Genomic DNA, 15,255 nt, shown 5'->3' with positions numbered 1-15,255 from the left:
ATATATATATATATATATATATATATATATATATATATATATATATATATATATGTGTGTGTGTGTGTGTGTGTGTGTGTGTGTGTGTGTGTGTGTGTGTGTGTGTGTGTGTGTGTGTGTGTGTGTGTGTGTGTGTGTGTGTGGACCTAAATGCGAAATTTTTAATTACGAAGTTCTACATTTCGCGGAATAATATATTCGGTGGATTTTTGTTTTCTTCAAGGATTTTTCCTGGGGTTTTGATTTTTCGGGGCTCAACGGAGAGGGGCTTGTGAACTCTGAAAAGCAGGCAGAAGACATTAATAGGGCGTGTGAGGGCGTATATGGTAGGGCGTATAATAGGGCGCATAACGGCATATAGGGCGTATGGTCAAGGAACAACAGGGAGCAACGCTAAAGAGCGATAAGTAGCGCATGGCGACTCTTGGAGCTCTTGTCAGCTTTCTTGCAGTTGGTAGATTGCGTGAAGGGTGAGCAGATTCTTGGTACGGATGGCGGTCGTCGCAGCCGCTTCTCAGACATCATTTTCGCTTGCGGTGTCTACGGTATGAATCTATGAAGGGCGTGCATTGACGCCGTCGAGTCCACAATCTTTTTTTTTTTTTTGTACAGTCAGTATAATGAAAAGCTGCGTTTTATCTCGATCTGCCTATCTCCTGAAGCCCAGTGGAATCTGCGAATCGCGCAACAAAATGGTGTACGTTTACGTCACATGAACACTTCCTATACATTGTCCCTTTCGGTCCTGGTGTCCTATAGAAAGGACACGAAGAAATATTGCTATAAAATGGGACATAACTGACTGAGAAACTCAAAGAAGAGTCTGCGGTATCCCCAATACACCTGTGCAAACATGAGTAGTAGTTCTTTCATCATCGTCTTCCTCGGAACTCTGCAAAGTTTAAAGCAAGATGGCGGAAGGTGAAAAAGACGACAAACGCCGCAACCGAATATTTGATGACATCTTTCTCATTAACTATTCTCTCGGTAGCTATCGTAATTTTCTCCGGTGTTTCTAAAATATTCAATGGCTTATTTACAAAGCAAATCTTCCCTAACATTTACGCATCGCCCGCAGCACTGCACACTCTCCATGTCCTAATTATAGGACACTGGGTCCCAGTGGTTGTCAGAGGTCTGACGCTATATGCTGCACTATATAAATGGTTCGTGAGGGAGCTAGAAGATAATGACGATCAAGTGAAGTTCCGTCAGCTTGCCCTTGCAGGGGGGGGGGGCAAGTGCAATCAAGCGTCCTCTACACAGTGCAAAAACTCGCTTTTGGACCTTTAAGACGTACTACCTAATATCTGGTTGCTATCATGCTAGCTCTACAACATTTGCACGTGTTAGCGGGGCACAAATAAATAGAAGTACTATCGAAATTCACCATGTTTCACTTTAAAACCACTAAGCCCTGGTTTCCTATATGTGCGTTCTCTGAATTATTGTGGTCAGAATATCATTTTTGCTGTGCGCGGAGTTGCAAGGTGCGTTTCATCGTTGGCGAACGTGTTGAGTATACGGTGTACAACGGGCAACGGGACTATGCGGATAACGCCGAACGCTTGCCTCGATACCCGCGGGAACGATGTGCTGTGCAAGGATGCAATGACAACACAAGACACCGGGCAACGGTTCGGAGTAGTGTACTCGCTGGATTTTCATGAATCAGTATTCCTGCGGCCCAGTTTACTTCGTGAACGCGCAGTGTCTGCTATTATTCCTGTTATCGGTGAGCAGATCGCTGAGCTATCTATCGCGCTACAATTCGGACGCCTGTATACGTTACACGTAAGGGTAATTTATCTGAGCATAAAGCACGTAGTACCTTGTGCAAAGGCACATAGTGTACGTATACTGTCCACGCACTTTTTGTACTTAATATTACCACGCTTAATATTACACTGTACACATTGTATACAGTTTAATAAAATTGCGTTACTGTGACCATTGAACAAAACTGGAATGTCATAATTATGGCGTGACTAAACGTCATTTGTAGTAGTGTAGTAGTATACGGGGTTTTACGTCCCAAAACCACAATATAATTATGAGAGGCGCCGTATGTGGAGGGCTCCGGAAATTTCGACAATCTGGTGTTCTTTAACGTGCACTGACATCGCACAGTACACGGGCCTCTAGCGATTCGCCTCCATCGAAATGCGACCGCCGCGTAGGCGTCATTTGTTCTTGTTAGAACTAAAGCACACGAAGCACACAAGCAATGTGCACTTTAAGGCACCTGCGTATGTGCAAAGCAAGTGCGCAACGCTGCAAATACGAGAGGTACGGTGCTGGTTGCTTCAATCCAACTGCGGAAGACGCCACGAACGCGGAATAAAAGTTCCGAGAGTAAGTTTCCTAGCAAAACCAAGGTGAATGGAACGGTAGTACACTTAAACACCACTTTCTAGTCATGAGTCAATATTAGCAGATTCGAAGTGAGGGCCAGTTAGTGATGGAGCATACTTGGTGAAAATTAAGCGCAATGGACGGGACAAAAGGAGGAGCACACAGCGCTTCGTCCTGTGTGCTCCTTCTTTTGTCCCGTCCATTGCGCTTAATTTTCACCTAGAGTCAATATTAGTTTAGATGGCGCTGACTAGAAGCGCGCTCGCCAAGGACTCGCCGGCTCGCCGTATAGCGCGAGTCCGTAGCGATCAGGGGCTTACGAAAGCTATTTTTAGATCAAATTTCGCGCTGGTGCCAACAACATGACGTCACTTGTTTACCGGATATTGCGTCACATCCGCTTTATTTTCTGTTCCGTCGGAAGTGTTCCTTTTTCACACAGATGGCGCTAACTACGATGAGCAGCCATTTTCTGAACGTATGGGCTTCTATGGAAGCTTGGCTATACCAGTTACATTTACCTTGTCCTATATATAGGACATGGCGCCATTTTTCTTATATACTGATGGGGTGCTCAGAATACATTATTTTCGTACTCTTGAGGCGCTAGTAAAGCAAAATCAACAAGAAAAAAAAATGTTTCGTTATAACGTGATACTGAGTCTGTTTAAACCGCGTAGCGCATCCCTCTCTTTCTCTCTGTTTTCCTCCAAATAGACAAAATATTATAAAAATCTAGCGAACACGTAGCAATTTCCAACATGTTCGTTGGATCTGTATAATTTTGTTCTACTGCCTAATTTTTAATTACACACTTCCAGCATGAGCCGAGTTCGCCGTGTTGACTGGCGGAAAACAGCACCAGTCAACAGGGCGCCGACGGAATTCGAAGGAACCTAAAGTTCATCGCGCTGCTGGGTGGTAGGCGTGTTTCCAACGCGCACCCAACGTTAGTCAGGCATGCAGTACAAATGTATATATTGTTTATGTTGCCGTGGAAGTCACTGATCAAACTTCCTGATCGCCCGTTTCCGGCCCGAGAAAGAACGTGCTTCCGGCCGTGGCATCCGTCATTGCGGAGAGCAATTCTAGCAAGGCGTTATCATACTCTGACCCTAGCCTTCTTCCTTGTGAATACATACGAGGGAAAGGGCACCCGTTCGAGCAAACTGAGCTTTTCCTGCACTCAGTGACCGTATTACGTTACACTCTCAAATGCGCGTAAATCGCTTCAGACGCTTCGCGCAAAGAACAGCGCGTGGCGACCAAGCGCACCACTGTCAGTGCATGGCGCACTCTACGTCCCCCCATCATCATCATTATCATTGTGCCCAGTGCAGGATGAATGCTACTTCCAGCAATGCACAATTATCCCTAGCGCGAGCTGATTGCATCTTACGCCCGCGAGCTTCCCAATTTCATCCCACCACCTTATTCTCTGCCATCCTCAACTGCGCTTTTCTTCCTTTGATACCACCATTCTATAGGCTTTCAACAGACCACCACTTATCCGCCCTACGCACTGCATGGACTTCTCAGCTCCATTTCCCCCTCTAAATGTGAACTAGAATATTGGCTGCAGCTGTTTTTCACTCTAATCTGCACCGCTGTCTTCTTGCCTCTTGACGATACGCCGAAGATCTCCCGTTGTGTCGCTATCGACGCGGTCCTTTAGTTATCCTCAAGCTTATCCGTTAAACATGCTACGCACTGCGTTCATCTTTAAGCAAGCGGTGACGTGCATGGTTAAATGGAGCTCGGCTGGAGGTATGTCTGAGCCTTCTCCATTTCACTTATACATCAAATATCAATTTCCTTAACAACGTAAATGAAATGGAATAAAGTACGCGCAAAAACATCGCCCAAGCACTGCGTACACGATGGTTAACCAGCGAAGCTGAAGCGTGTGGCCCCGGTGTTTATCACTGGGCTAATCCCGACGGTTCGTTAAAGTCTTTCTCAATTACTGGTTGTGTCTGTCCAGGAACCTTAATCGGCGTTTGCCGCCCGTGCGTTCCCTTCTTCATTTTTAGTGGACCAGCGGTGAGCAGTGGGATTTGCCCGATTTCTGTGGCACATACCCGTTCATGATGGTGATAGTCTTTGTGCTTACAAAGAACCGCCAGATTTTCCTTTCGCCTAGCCACGTAAAGCATCGCTCTAAAGGCAATCACGAAAATAAAGTTCTAGCATTAGCAAACGCTCACATGTACGGGAAATAACAAACAAACAAAAACACGTTGGACGACAGACGTGTGCCAGAAGAGGTATAATACCGCAACGTGATCAGGTATCTCGCGTCAGAAGAAAGTGAGAGCTTTATAGTTAATGCGCTCTTTCGGTTCCCCCGTCAGACTCCTTGTTCTTACCTCCTCCCTTTCTACGCTCATTTTAGTCTCAACTCCATGTAGAGCTCCAAAACCAGAAACTTGCATCTGGTTGATTTCCCCGCCATCTGGTTGATGTCTCCCCCTCTCTCTTGCAAAGGGAGCCCGGAATGATGATGATGAACGGTGCACATTATTAGGATGAAGTGATAACTCTCGCCTTTTTGTAAATGTAAATATAATTAACGTCTTAATTAGAGTGACGCAAGCGCTTCGCCTTTGCTCCGCTTTTCCTCGACTCGCTCGCTCAATTGTGCAGTGAGAACGCTTCCGTCACCGCGACCAAAAAAAAGGGAACAAACGGGGCGCCGCTGCCCTTGACATCGCTCTGCCGTCTCCCCGAGTACCATGCGTACACTGCATACTAGCGTGGCTTCGTGCACTGAAGTCGTTAGGCTCACCTCGGGTGTAAAGAACGCGTGACCTTTCTCACGGCGGACGCCTTCTGAAATCGAACTGTAGGTAGATTTCGTCTCCCCGTCATCGTTGACGTTGTGACACAAGCATCGTATTCTTGCGTGAATGATCGTTGTTAAACTACCAACCATTCGTCAGTCGCATAGAAGCAGGATATATGAACTTGCGGTTGCCGCGTTCACTTACACAATCTCCTCGCGATTTACTTTTCACCACCCCAGCATTGCTGCATTTCATTTGTGAAGTAGCGTGTCGTACGCAACAAGACATGAGATGCTGCGCCAGACATCACCGTCGTCGTCGTGCAAGTGCATCCAGTTATGGTGAATCCAGGAGTACGTGATGAGAACGCTATAACTGTTTTCGTGGTGTGTCCTGACTGCGACTCAAACCTGAGAACATTAGAAGAAATGGTGAAAAAAAAAAAAAGTAAGGCATGCAGCAGGAGGAGTGATTCAGACAACACAAATGCCGGCGTTTGTGTTGTCTGGTTCTGAAGTGTTGTCTTGTGGCAGTGCTTGCGTGCCTTACTCTGGTTCACGACGAATTCATATTAGCTTAACTTTCTGTCGTTCTAAACTTGAACTACATAGGGTGCAACCTGAACCTCTGGCCACGTAACATCGCTCCTGTGTAGGTTGTGCTGCCAAATATGTCATCACGATAAACAATACGCTATTAGCAATGGGCAGCCGACGCCCCCCCCCCTCTTCCATTTCATTTTTTTCAGCATACATTTAGGCGCAGAAGTACCAGAGCATACTATGCGTGTGATTGCTCATCGAGTGCTGAGTGGGCAGAGGAGTTCAGGTGACACACAATAAGCAATAAATAATCAGGAAAGATAAGGGGACACAGTGTTATAGCACTGCGCTGGGGCAATTAACGTGAAGTTATCTCACGCCTTCAACATGAACAAGAGCGGAAGAGATGAAGAGCGCTTTAACAATCGCATACAACGCAGCGCCTCATTAACCGCATATGATGAGCCCTATGAAGCCCCCCAAAATGAAAGGTATACGCATACGCTGCGTAAGGCATTCTGTCGAACCAATATGTCGCACGCTCAAGTGCAAGAGTTACAGCCAGGTGTATACAGCTTGAATGGCGATTAAAATAACATCATGAATTCCCGGCGCGCAAAATATAAGTGTTTATAACGGGATAGCGCATAAAAGTAATAATTGCTGGGGTTTTACGAGCCAAAACCACGATATGATTATGAGGCACGGCATAGTGGAGGACTTCGGATTTTCATACCACCTGGGGATCTTTAACGTGCACCTAAATCTAAGTACACGGGTGCTTCTGCACTTTGCCCTCATCGAAGTACGGCCGCCGTGGCCGGCAATCGAACCCCCGTCCTCCAGCTTAGCGGCCCGACAGCCTAGACCTACCACGGCAGGTGGGATAGTATATATTTACAGGTACGAAACGTTAATGTCAATTTATGCATGGGGCGATACTGGCGAGTCGTAGTGTTTGTGGGGAACCTTTTCAATCAATCAATCAATCAATCAATCAATCAATCAATCAATCAATCAACGTAACTATCACAAAATCAGTGCAATACATATGGGAACAAGCAAAAAGAACGTTCAATGGGCTAACCCGTTCAAGACATATATAAGTGGTCTACATAGAATGGGGTATACGCTAAGGATGAAAAGCTTTATTCTCCACTCCGATTTGCACTTCGATGTCTTTTAGTACTCGAATACTTGCGGGATAACCTGCTCATATGCGTAACTTCAACACAATGTTTGTACAACAGATGCACGTACATACGTCTACATAACCGCTGACTATAGTTTTCAAAGCCTTCAGAAAGTTTGACGCTGCCGTACACGAGCTTTCCTTACTCGATGTATTGTAAATTAAGCATTCTGCCGTTACCTTTGTACACGTATAGTTGTATGCGCGTCTTGCCTTAACAGTACGTATATATACATATCATGGTTATAAATTTAACCATACGAGAAACGTCTAGCTTGGTCTACTTGCATACAGCGATCACGGAATAGCAAATAGGTGACTTCTGATGAGAGGGGTCTATAGCGGCACCAGCGTCGCTTTTTAGGCGCGAAACTGATAGGGCATTATGCTTAGCCTTTGTTTTCTGACGTTCAGGAGCGATCTGCTGCTGCAGTGCATAAGAAGATCCGCGTACGCGCAAGAGGTGGCTGCGTATGTGCAAATCTTCCTACGCATATGGAATTAAAAGGTGGAAAGTGAAATGGCAGATGGGTTTTGCGCTGACTCGCATCGCGTGGCCGGACAGTGCTATGCTAAGCGGCTACACAACCGTATACTGAGGGTGAAAGAATTAGGCTGACAACCACATCGAAGGTCCGCAGTCACGCAGAGCAAATCAAGAAATTTTCAAGCGCAGCTCGCTGTATACGCAGCAAGTACTGCTTTACAAGCATAAAGCAAAAGACAGCGCTAGCTTCCTCCACGTGGCATGTCTGTAACAAGTCTAGAGCGCACATTTCTTGGGTTATAATCTGTGGAAGAAACACACACACACACACACACACACACACACACACACACACACACACACACACACACACACACACACACACACACACACACACACACACACACACACACACACACACACACACACACACACACACACACACACGCACGCACGCACGCACGCACGCACGCACGCACGCACACACACACACACACACACACACACACACACACACACACACACACACACACACACACACACACAAGAAATAGATCCACACTTCAGTTTTACATAATTTTATTATATTCTTTTTCTCCTGGGGTGTCAGCTTCTAACAGGTTTTTATAATGCATTCCTGTGGTAGCTCCCTGCTAATGCAAAACAGAAAAAAAAAAACTTGGTCTACGTGCAGCATCTTTACACTTACCGAAGTTTCAGTTCAATAAGCACGTCGTCACATTGGTTGTGGGGGTGTCAGTGCTTACTGTTATCGCACTGCGTTTATTACTTAATGACCCTGAAAGTCTGTTCCTTGGGAAATGCTGCCACGTGCTGACCAGCGACGTTGGCGATCTTTGCATTGCACCAGATCGCATACTGGCTTCGTTCGTTCTCGAAGCAGGGGTCAGTCTTAAATGCTCAATTTGACAGGGTAAGGATAGAAGCGTAGGCATTTGGGTTGGTTGGTACAGAACTCTAGCGAAAAACCGCGCAGAAAAAAGCCGGCAGATCCCACGCATTGTGGGAATCGATGTAATGCGAAGCAGCCAGCAAAGAGCTGCATACATCGTCTTGTATATCATTGTGGAAAATGCGTGTCATGGTTTTCATGTTAACTCCTATTATTTATGTTCGTCACACAGTCACGTTGCGCAAGACCAATTCCGGGGTAGATCAAGCTAGCGAAACAGCCACCAGCGCGCCATGAGCGTGGCACGTAAGTCATGCTGTACATGACATGCGTGTCATGATTTTCATGATAACTCGTATTATTTATGTTCGTCACACGGTCACGTCGCAAGATACCAATTTTGGTGTATATCAAGCTAGCGAAACGGCCGCCAGCGCCCCGTGAGCGTGGCACGTAAGTCATGCTGTACATGACATGCGTGTCATGATTTTCATGATAACTCGTGTTATTTATGTTCGTCACACGGTCACGTCGTAAGAGACCAATATTGGTGTATATCAAGCTAGCGAAACGGCCGCCAGCGCCCCGTGAGCGTGGCACGTAAGTCATGCTGTACATGACATGCGTGTCATGATTTTCATGATAACTCGTGTTATTTATGTTCGTCACACGGTCACGTCGCAAGATACCAGTTTTGGTGTGTATCAATGTAGCGGAACGGCCGCCAGCGCCCCATGAGCGTGGCACGTAAGTCATGCTGTGCATGACATGCGTGTCATGATTTTCATGATAATTCGTGTTATTTATGTTCGTCACACGGTCACGTCGTAAGAGACCAATATTGGTGTATATCAAGCTAGCGAAACGGCCGCCAGCGCACCATGAGCGTGGCACTTAAGTCATGCTGTACATGACATGCGTGTCATGATTTTCATGATAACTCGTGTTATTTATGTTCGTCACACGGTCACGTCGCAAGATACCAATTTTGGTGTGTATCAATCTAGCGAAACGGCCGCCAGCGCCCCATGAGCGTGGCACGTAAGTCATGCTGTGCATGACATGCGTGTCATGATTTTCATGATAACTCGTGTTATTTATGTTCGTCACACGGTCACGTCGTAAGAGACCAATATTGGTGTATATCAAGCTAGCGAAACGGCCGCCAGCGCACCATGAGCGTGGCACGTAAGTCATGCTGCACATGACATGCGTGTCATGATTTTCATGATAACGCGTGTTATTTATGTTCGTCACACGGTCACGTCGCAAGATACCAATTTTGGTGTGTATCAATCTAGCGAAACGGCCGCCAGCGCCCCATGAGCGTGGCACGTAAGTCATGCTGTGCATGACATGCGTGTCATGATTTTCATGATAACTCGTGTTATTTATGTTCGTCACACGGTCACGTCGTAAGTGACCAATATTGGTGTATATCAAGCTAGCGAAACGGCCGCCAGCGCACCATGAGCGTGGCACGTAAGTCATGCTGTACATGACATGCGTGTCATGATTTTCATGATAACTCGTGTTATTTATGTTCGTCACACGGTCACGTCGCAAGATACCAATTTCGGTGCATATCAACCTAGCGAAACGGCCGCCAGCGCCCCATGAGCGTGGCACGTAAGTCATGCTGTACATGACATGCGTGTCATGATTTTCATGATAACTCGTGTTATTTATGTTCGTCACACGGTCACGTCGCAAGATACCAATTTTGGTGTATATAAAGCTAGCGAAACGGTCGCCAGCGCACCATGAGCGTGGCACGTAAGTCATGCTGTACATGACATGCGTGTCATGATTTTCATGTGAACTCGTGTTATTTATGTTCGTCACACAGTCACGTCACAAGATACCAATTTTGGTGTATATCAAGCGAGCGAAACGGCCGCCAGCGCACCATGAGCGTAGCATGTAAATCATGCTGTACATGACATTCGTGTCATGATTTTCATGTTATGACTTGTCATTTATGTTCGTCATACAGTCATGTTACGCCATACCAATTTTGGTGCACATTCGATGAACCAAGCGACCAGGAGAGCACAAAGTCGTAGGCGGCTAGATAGATAGATAGATAGATAGATAGATAGATAGATAGATAGATAGATAGATAGATAGATAGATAGATAGATAGATAGATAGATAGATAGATAGATAGATAGATAGATACGGTCAAAGTCGCAGAAGTTCGCTAAGAAATGCTTCGCATTTAAAAGAGGGCGTTAGAAAGGCGCCGTTGTCTTGTCACCTTTCTTATACGTTCTTGTTCCTTCGCGCTGTTTTTTTTTATCAAGGGTAAGTGCGTTGTATCCGTACATGGCGAATGTATCGGTGCTATTGCAAGAAGCAGACACTTTTTTTTTTCTCGAGATTTCCTCGTCTGAGGCTGCTGTCTCGGCGACCGGTTATAACTTCCACAATAATAGGCATTCACGACGGCGACTCGTGCTATAAAGCCTTCGAGCGTGCAGCGCCTTTCTGGCAACGGCCAGACGTTTCTGTCTGATCCCGTCCCTCCCTCCCGTCACCAAAGTGCCTTCCCGCGCTAAGCTTAAAAGGAAAGCAAAAGTGAAAAGTTGTGACGCTTGGCAAAAAGGAATCGAAGAGCGGCTGCTGCTGCCAAAAATTCCGTCGCTCGCTCTCTGCCAGCCTCCGGAGTTATCCTCCGGGCTGAGGAGATGTAGCTGGGGTGCTATCGCGGAACGATTCTATTTTTTTATTCCAATGCTTTTCGTGCTTTTCGCGCTTGGCCATTGGTCAGAACGACGGTCCGTCAGCGTTATCAACGCGATCAGCCAGCCGCGAGTGGTGGATGATAAGAAAAGCATAGAATATGGCATAGAATCGGAAATAGCATCGTTCCGCTGGTTGTTAAAACGGGGGCGGAGGTTGGGGGAAGGTGGTCGACCGCTGGGAGAGAAGGCGGGGAAACCGTTGTCAACCCGCCGGAGCTTTGCCGCCGATCGGCAATCGGTGATCTGGGTGAGGGTTGCCCCCGGGCGGTGTGGGTGAGAGGGTTTAGTTGTGCCTCCGCCGAGTGCATGTGCACCGGAGGGCGTCTAGTCATCGTTCGTACGACGAAGGGGCGCGCGTCAGTTCCGCCATCCGCTGCACCGAAGGGAAGCACCCGCGGTACGTTTGCTCGGCCGCCGACGCTGCCGCACCGGCCACTTCAGCACTGACTGCCACCGCAGGCGCACGCTCGCTCCGCACACAAGCACGCGGGCGCTCAAGAGAGAGAGAGGCCAAGTAACCGGGCGGACCAACCAGTGTGTAACTTCTGTTGTCTTCCACACGAACTGACCGAGGGACACCTCGAATCACAGCGCCGACGGTCGCAAGCGAGGCGGCAAAAGTTTCATCCCAGGTAAGTTGGCGTACAACGGCAACGTCATTCGCGCAGCGGTTGCGTCAGGCTATAGCTCTCTGACACGCCAAATAACACGGTTTGTAATGTTATTTCTGGCTACCTAGTCTCGTGAACTGTTAGCATTATAGGACTTTTTTTTTTCACATTCAGTTTTCCGTGTGTTTTTGTCGTCGAGTTCAAACTAGGTGACAATCCGCCTGCTATGGGGGCGTGTTGTTTTTCAGTCTCTATCATGATTGTCACCGATCGGTGAGGGTCGTGGCTGAACTGCTTGGTTGTGCTCCGGCACGGTACCAGGACCCTTCTCAGGGCTTCCCGAAACGGTCCGCGCCGGAGGCACAAGTCCACATCGCTGTGAACACTCTTAGATTGGTAGCTCAGTGATGTGCCATAAATTATTCGTGTAACTAAACACCAAATAAACCGAATCATGTTCGACGGATCTATTGTGTGTTCTCACCATCTCACCGGCTTGGAAGAAGTGGCGATGAAATATGCAGCTACGCTTATACAATACGCACGCACCGAGATGACTTTCTGCGTGGCGCAACGAACAAGCACTACAGCCGAACAGCAAGCGCTAACACCATAATCTCCAGTTAGATGTTTTGTAGTCCTAATATATTAGTGATCGGTGGTTGTTCAAAACGCAAGCAAACACGGGTAACGTTTCACACAGATCACATCGCTTCGTATTTACCGAGATAAAAGCACGCTCCGGAGTATTCTACAAATTAGTCGGGTAGCTGACTGGCTCACTCTTCCCAGGTCAGGAACATTGCATACTTCTCATGACCGCTTATCAAAGGCGAGTAAATAGCAAATTGGCCCAATAAACATGCCCAATTGTTTCTGTAAGCTCAACGAACGTATACACGACCATCGCAGCACATTACAAAAAAACATGAGGTGACCATTTATGACTGATCGATGTATTCAAACCTTGCATGTTTTACCGCCAGAGCGCGAGACATTCTGCTTAGTGCAATGCTTCTGCAAAAAGAAAACACCCGTGTCCTGGTGACCCCCTTGAACTTGTTCACAATCGCCAGTTACGCCTTTCAAAAAAAAAAAAAAAAAACTTTCGCGCACGTTTAAAAACAAACGATGAGATTTGCCTTGGCGCCTCGCACAAGCAAGATTAAATGTATCATGGAGATGTCTTCCTGGCATGCTACTCCAGATTTGTCAGAGGAGAACCGAAATGATACGCGCACTGCACACCACAGATAACACACGAGCACTCAAACGCAAATCTCCTCTTTGCGTAGAAGACAGCGGTCAGGCAGGAAGAAAGTTTCCACTGGGCTCCTAGCGGACACAAACGGCGATAAGGCACTGTGATAGTCGCTATGCAATAGACTCTTCCACATCCCGGAATGCTGTCTTGCGAATGTTTTATCCATCGCATCTCTTCCTGGAAGTTCCGAGGCGTCCATTCGGAGATGGCGCCAATGTTCTCGCACCGCAGATAAGTTCGTTTTGGTACTCCGAATGGCGTAGCCCATTGACACGCACGCTGTATAAAGTTTCACGAAGGTGCAGCGGGAATCAAATAAGTTTACACGCCGTATAAAGCTTCTGTAAAAAATTAAAATCATCGTGATCATCGACTTTTCATAGTGTGGTTGGCGTAAACTTTTCGTCCATGGATATTGGTGGGCCGTTCACTTTATCACTCGCTATACCCCTGAAGCGAACTGCAGCCACGCGGCACTAAAGATTTTGGTGAAGGCTCACTAAGGATGCAAGATAGGACAGCAGCGCGTTAGTTTTTTCCGTGGTGAAGCACAACTACCGCACATGCGTGCGCCTCCTTGCACCTTTAATGTGCGAAGAGCAACATTTTACTTTTTATATATCTTTGGAACCCCGATTTTGACACGTCCTTGTCAAACGGTAGTTGATTCGCCTGGTTTGCTCGCTCTAAAACATTTTAAGCGCAACCGTAAAGGCTATACATAAACATTGCCGTAACTGGGCAGAACAAGGTACAAACTACTGCTTTTTGGTTACGGTTGGTCACTGGACTTGGGGGGTAATGCGCAGTCAACGTGCTCAAGCGACCTAGCGAAGTCTGTTATTCCAAGGATTTGCCGCCGCAACAGCTTCGAAAATTCATAACGGGCGTGACTGGAATGAAGGCGAACAAGCGAAGAACGACGCGCACGTAAGTCGATGGACGATTGCGAGACAACCACTGAACTTGCAAGATTTCATGTCTGTCGGCGCTCTGACTTGCGCAGCAGTCTGATCGCTCGTTTGCTGCCATTCTAATTGTGTCCTGAAGTGGCCCTCTGCCGCTCGGATCAGCAATAAAAATCCTTTTATAGCGACACTTCATTTGCTTACAGCCCCTATACCTATCAAATATAGGTTACATAGCACGGAATGTTGACCGGCCAAGTATAGTGCCGGTGAGGAGTCCCACCTCTGTTATGCGTAATCGAACAAGGAACCCCGACATAAAAACCTGCACATGTGTCGACTCATGGGTATAACCACGGTGTTGAGATAGCCGTAACACTGTGGGTATAACTGAAGTACTCAAGTCTTCTTAATGGAACGATGCAAGATATTCGACGACTTCCATTTTCGTACGTTCCGGTTATCCCTTTCTTCAGCCATTGGTTGTGTGTGTGTGTGTGTGTGTGTGTGTGCGTGTGTGTGTGTGTGTGTGTGTGTGTGTGTGTGTGTGTGTGTGTGTGTGTGTATGTGTTCATCCCTGTCCCACCTACCGGAATGGCGCATGCCATTGGGACATGAATGTGTATAAGGCTAAAGTGTGTTGCATACATGTACTTACGCTTCTCCACGCCATGTTTCCCAGACAAGGAACTTTTTAACTGTGAACGTCTATGTGCACCCACCTGAACTGGTGCACGGATGCACGTCGACAGAGCTCGTGATCAATACAGCACCCCAATTTTTCGCAGTATAAAGTTGTGACCCGTGCGCTAGATGAACCTTGCGTGAGAATACACGTACCACTTTCAGTTGAGTATAGGGTATACAATTAAGCGCTTCACATAGATGCCAACGTGCGTGTTAAAGGTCACTTAACAAAAAAAAATATTTCAGGAGCCCTTGCCATATCGGAAAAATGGCGGTAAGCGAAGCTTTGCGTCTGCGTGCCCGACGTACTGCTTTTCTTTCTTTCTTTCTTTCTTTCTTTCATTCTTTCTTTCTTTCTTTCTTTCTTTCTTTCTTTCTTTCTTTCTTTCTTTCTTTCTTTCTTTCTTTCTTTCTTTCTTTCTTTCTTTCTTTCTTTCTTTCTTTCTTTCTTTCACATTCAGTAATGTTCCCTCCTAACTGTTAACTTCCTCCATGCCGGGAATTGATCTTTACGAACGTGCTTAGCAGCGCGCAACACTTCAGTTGCTATAGAGGCAACAACGACAGTAATGCGTTCATATCCAGGCAACCATGACCTGTGGCAACGTGAAACGACAAGCGAGCTCTATAAGAGACCAGATTGCCGTACCAGAAACGGCTGATCGCCGAGAAGCCCACGATCGAGAGAGCATCAGTTATTGGCACATACCAATACGCATGAGACCGGCGCACCATCGAGGGCCGCATTTCTTTGCACTCGAAC

General features: G+C 46.9%; 1 protein-coding gene across 2 annotated transcripts in view; it reads left to right on the top strand.

Moving 5' to 3' along the window:
- The first annotated feature begins 11,439 nt into the window (after positions 1–11,439).
- Positions 11,440–15,255, top strand: part of LOC119398639 (sterol O-acyltransferase 1) — a 61,764-nt gene continuing 57,948 nt past the window's right edge. The window contains exon 1 of one of the 2 annotated variants that reach the window (XM_049416586.1): positions 11,440–11,654. The gene's annotated coding sequence lies outside the window, so the exon portion shown is untranslated. The remainder of the gene's footprint in view (positions 11,655–15,255) is intronic. The other variant, XM_049416590.1, reaches the window with a different exon arrangement.

This window comes from Rhipicephalus sanguineus, chromosome 1 (assembly GCF_013339695.2).
Source record: "Rhipicephalus sanguineus isolate Rsan-2018 chromosome 1, BIME_Rsan_1.4, whole genome shotgun sequence".
NCBI classification, from domain to species: Eukaryota; Metazoa; Arthropoda; class Arachnida; order Ixodida; family Ixodidae; genus Rhipicephalus; species Rhipicephalus sanguineus.
Note: the sequence above shows the minus strand (reverse complement) of the source record. Positions and strands in the feature narration are given on the sequence as shown.